This window comes from Carcharhinus amblyrhynchos, chromosome 21 (genome assembly GCF_965287045.1).
Source record: "Carcharhinus amblyrhynchos chromosome 21, sCarAmb.v2.hapA, whole genome shotgun sequence".
NCBI classification, from domain to species: Eukaryota; Metazoa; Chordata; class Chondrichthyes; order Carcharhiniformes; family Carcharhinidae; genus Carcharhinus; species Carcharhinus amblyrhynchos.
Window position 1 is genome coordinate 20,617,156 of NC_137344.1, and position 5,517 is coordinate 20,622,672.

At 47.8% G+C, this 5,517-nt stretch overlaps 1 pseudogene; it reads right to left on the reverse strand.

Annotated features, from left to right (window-relative positions):
- Positions 1-2,019: 2,019 nt before the first annotated feature.
- Positions 2,020-2,334, reverse strand: LOC145356570 (small nuclear ribonucleoprotein E pseudogene; annotated as a pseudogene).
- Positions 2,335-5,517: the final 3,183 nt, after the last annotated feature.

Genomic DNA, 5,517 nt, shown 5'->3' on the forward strand with positions numbered 1-5,517 from the left:
GTATATTGTGAATACTGTATGCTGTGCATATTGTATACTTGACATTATATACCATACATATTGTACGGCATGCATACTGTATACTGGGAATATTGTACACCATGCATATCATATACCATTCATACAAGTATACTGTGCATTTGTTCAATTTTCAATGTATGTTGATACCAAGAGTATTTCCTCTAGTGGATAAGTCCAGAACCAGGGGCAATGATTTAAGATTAGGGTTCACCCGTTTAGGACTGAGAGGTGAACTTTTTTCTCAGAGGTTTATGTGATTTTGTAAGTTTCTGCCTTTGAAAATGGTGGGAGTCACTGAATATTTTTAAGATGGAGACAGACGGAGAATGGGATTTTCCAGCCTTGTTCACCCCAAAACAGGAAAACACTGCCTGAGGTCAATGGACCTTTACATGGTTCTACCCACCTTGCCACCCATTACAATGCCCGTGGCGGGCAGGATGGGAAAACTACCCCCAGAATCTTGAAAGATAAACAGAAGAGCCATGATCTTATTGAATGGAGGGGCAGACTCAAGAGGCTGAATGACCTCTTTCTGCTCCGATTTTGTATGTTTGTATACTAATATGAGTTCCCTGCATGTTTATCGTGGCACATATTTCTAAAAGACCTAACCATTTACCATAATGTCCCTTTCTTGTCATTGTTTTCCTCTAAGTGACCAATGCAATCAGGGTCCTCGATCAAACTGAAATACCTGATTCTAAAATTACACGCTACACTGGTTGCTTGTACTCCCTCTGATTGAATAAATACCCATCCATATTGAAGTGAGCGTTCCACACGTTTCCTCACTTCAGGTTTGACTGAACACTTCCAGTTGTGGTAAGGGTGATAAGGCGGCTTCGCCTCCATCACAGTCTCCAGCAAGGGAAAGGAGGGAACAGGCATCAGCCCAGGGAAGCTGCTCTTAGCAACACCCTCCATACAAGTTACACCGGGCAGCTGCTGAAATTAGTGACTTGACCAGCAACGCTGAATCTAATTTATTATTCTGAACATTTTTATTGTTTGAAGGACTAATACAACACGGACTTCAGAATGGAATAGAGTCGGACAAAATTTATCAATCCAAATTTTAGCAGCCAGTGATGACTTGATGACTCAAGAACAGCTTCTTCCCTGCAGCCATCAGATTTTTAAATGGATCTTCCTTATATGAAGCCGTTCTTTCTCTACACCCTAGCTGTGACTGTAACACTGCATTCTGCACTCTTTCCTTTCCTTCTTCCCTATGAACTCTATGAACAGTATTCTTTGCCTGTCTAGCAGACTAGAAACAATACTTTTCATTGTATCCCAATACATGTGACAATAATAAATCATATCATATCAAGTGGCACTTGCCATTCATTCGACTTATACTGACCCACAATTTCTCTTTTGTACTGCTGCTGTGTAGTTGGGTCTGCCTGTGACCCCCTCACTGGGCTTGCGGTGATATCATCACTGAGGAATTTGCCCTTCTGGAGTGGCAGCTGGAAAATGGGAGGGAACGGGTGAGATCACAGGGCCACACACTGGAAGCAACATTGAGATCCCTGGGTGGGGCCCCAAGAACTGCCAGACCGCATGAGCAGAATGGAGGTGGGACTCCGACAAGGAACGTTCATCAGCTACACGAAGACAGAAGACCCTCACATGATGGTGGAGAGGGGGAGGAGGACATGTGGAGTCAGTTGAACTCCACCCTTAGGCCACAAAGTGCATCGTCGGGACATGAGCTATCTGGAAGTGCATGCCACTGGTTAGGAAGGCCAGACTGTCAGGGATTAATGTCTGGGTGGCTGGCTGTTCGTGCTGGACGCCTCATTTATTCCGCAGCCCATGAGAGCTGGGGAATTTTTTTTTGCTTGGTTATAAGGCCTTTATTTCAGAAAAACATTACTGTACAAAAACACATCACAACTTAAATCTGTTCACCGACAACCAGTATTCAAGACAGTGGTTAGTTATTTGCTGTGGTGTATGGACACTGAAGTTCCAGTGAATCCATTCTTAACTGTGGACGCTCTGTAGGAAGGTGATGTTATCCACTTTCAGCATACCATGGCCCAATGGTTTTCTTGATTTTGATTTTGTGAGGATTACCTCCGCATCATCCAAAACAAGGTCCGTGTATTTATCAAAACCGATTGTGCAGCCTTTTATCCTAATCCTGGATCGATTTTGAAGATATCGGAAAATAAGATTGATGGGCTGCATTATCACTTTCTGGGCCTGCCTGTGATACACCCTGTTGCTGGCTCTCTCTCCTCCAGGTGGCAGCAAGGAAACAAAATGGCGGCTTGTGCTGGGGACTGAGGCTGCCATCTTAGGTGCAAATTGCTGCCTTAACGTGATTTAGGTGTGCCTCGCCAGCCACAAGGGGATGCCAGTGTTCTAATTATCACCCTGACCCTTCCTTGATGAATCAATTGTGCCAATTTAGTTAGTCTTGCAATGCATGAGTGTGCCACTGATTAGCACCCTTAACCCCCAAACACTGAACTCCAAGGCAAACATTCACCTCCCAAAACCAGAGGTGACACAGATGTTGTCCCTAATGCATGGCACCATGGTAAAGTCACTCAACAGTAACCCCATTCAGGACATGACGCCTGGCATTGTCTTGTTCACCCGTGAGGTTGATAGAATGCACTGAACTGCCCTCAGGCCCCATCCTTGGAGGGGTGGGAGGGGGGATGGAAGGGGATCATGCGGTCGGCTGAAGCTCTCAAGGGTCAAAGCACTTCTGTCAGATGGAGTTGCGAGGGGCAACTGTGGCCGGATGCCCGGGCCAGGATCAGTGCGGCATTAGTGCCTCATCAATGTAGGAGGTGGGAGAACCATCGCACTCCATGTGCTGAGGGAGGATGCGTGGGGTTTGAGTGGGGGTTGGCGGGTGGAATATGGCATCAGAGCATGGAGGCACTTTATGTGTGATCAACATGAATTTAATGTAAGTGGTGACTTATCTCTATTATCTGCACCTTGGAGCTCACAGCCTATTATATCTATTAATGCCCAGGTTCACCTGTACTCATCGGGTGCCTTTCATTTCTTAACTTTTTTTCACCTTCCTGCAATATCTAGTTGTTTCCTTAGGATCCACAGATGAGAAAGAGGCGGTCTGCCAACTACCATGCCCTTTTGCTGAGATGATCTTGGTGGACATCCCGTTGAGGGGACTAGGACCTTGGGAGTCCAGGCCTGCTTTCCGGAAGCATGGGTGTTTCAGTGCTGTCCTCATCACTGTGTGGGGCTGGGAGCGTGTCATTCAAAGGATGAACTTCACCAGTGTCTGCCCCATGCAGTCAAAGCCCTGCACCATGGAGCTCATGACCTCAGCCATGGAGGTAATGCATTGAGACATGGTGTGGATATCTCCTGTGGACTGAATGTCCTGCGCCAAGGTCTCCATTCCATCCTCATAGCTTAGCCTCATTACATAGGAGTGATGGCACCATCTCGTTGGAGAGAAGAAAATGTGATTTCTCTGGTCGGCTTTGCAGTCCAAGGAGGGATACCATCATCCTTTCCTGGTAATCATGACTCTGCCTTTGGAGCTCTGATAGCTCTGGGATGACACAACCTGGGGCATGTCCTGGCTCAGCAGAGTCCTCATGCCAGTCTCCTGTGATGTCTATGCCTCTGCCTGCCATGGTTGGCAGGTGCTTGCCAGTGAGTGAACCAAAAACATGTCCATTACTTAATCCCACCAGGGTGTGAGTATCTGTGCTGGGGAAGGTGTGGGTGACAGATGTGACACGTCTTCAGTGCTGATCTCAGAGACATATCCCCTGTGGCTACTCAGGTTTGTGGTGTCTCGAGGTTTTGAGGATGGTCCAGAAGACAAGATGGCAGTAGTGTGGGTGAGGCCAACACTGATAGCAGAAAGGTCACTCATGTGAGGCTTACACCATGGCTGGATGTGTTGAGGGTCCTGACTTGTGTCTTTTGCCCTCACGTCATTCTCTGCATAGGCCCTGTCCTGTTCCTCGCTGGCCAGCTCAAGGGCTCGTTCCTCAGATGGAATAAGGGTCTTGAGCTCCAGTACCATTCCAGCAACTGTGCCCACTGACACCAGCTGTGCTCGAGTTTGTCCTGCAATGAGGCAGATGGGGAGAGTGTAGGCAGCTGGTCGTGCCAGGTCAGATGGTGATATAGTCTGGCATGCATGAGGGGTGACTGGGAGTGGGGATATGAGGAGCAGAGAAGATACCCGGGGGGTAGTGGAGGGTGGGAAGGTTGACATGCCAATTATTGGGACTCCATGAGGTGGGTGGGAGTGTGTAGTAGGTGGCCCTTTAAGGGGAGGCATTTCCCAAGGGCCACATCTTTGGTCCGGATCCTATGGATTTTCCATGGCAGGAGGCAGACCACAATTTGGAGCCAGGGATTCGAGCAGAGCAGTCACATTGTAAATTAGACTGACCTGGTTATGTGTATTATTCTGATTGCTTGGCAATAAAGCCGCATCGAGTCCCCAGTGAGACAAAACAGCAAAATCATCAGTGATCACTGCGTCCAGCTAGAACGGGAGGAGACTGGGGCATCGAGATTACAAAGAAGTAAGAAGAAGTGAGGCACTTTTACTGAGTACAGTGTCTATCATTGGAAAAATCGAGAGATTTCACCCTGAAGTGGGAACTGGGGACAATATGTAGAAAGGATGCGTTACTTCTTTGTAGCAAATGAAATGACTGCTGAAGAAAAGCAAACGGTTATTTTGCTTCCAGTCTGTGCCCCATGCACATACAGTTTAGTGAGAATTTTAACATTGTCAGGTGTTCCAGACTTGTGGGATGTGATTTTACAGCCTTGCTCATCCCAAAACTGTAAATTCCCACCCGAGGTCAACGGGCATTTCCATTGCCCACACCTCGCCCGCTCCGATTCCGTGGTGTGTAGGGCTGTAAAATTCCGGCCAAAATCTTTCAACCAGATTGTGGAACTGGTCAGAAATCATTTTAACCCCCCCTGTTCCTTGGTCGTTATGCTGAGATACAAATTGCATGCGGCAATCCGTGAGCCAGGGGAGGCGATCTCGTCAAAGACTTAAGAGACTGGCGGGACACTGTGAATTCAACCCAGGATTGGGAGAAATGTACAGGGACAGAATAGTCTGTGGCATAAACACTCGATAATCTTACAAAAGAATTTACTTGCCAAGACCAAACTCACGTTCGAAAAAGCTTTGCAGCTGGCCCAGGTGACTGAGTGCATGGGGCAGGACATAACAGAGGGTGGAATTCTCCGGCCGCACTGGTCTAAAAGCCACATTTTCCCACCCGACTGTCAGTAGGGTTTCACATTGTCCGCAACTCCCCAGCTAAAATTCCAGCGGGGCGGGGGGGGGACGGGAGAATCCCGGCCTGGGTGGCAATGTTTGCAAGGTAGGCTGAGAGAGGTAAATCGTTTGTGGTGAAAAATGGCTGGGAATGGGCACAACAGTGCCCGGGGGAAGGAATACAACACTGAGAGCTGACGGGTGTTTTTGATGTGGGGGAGATT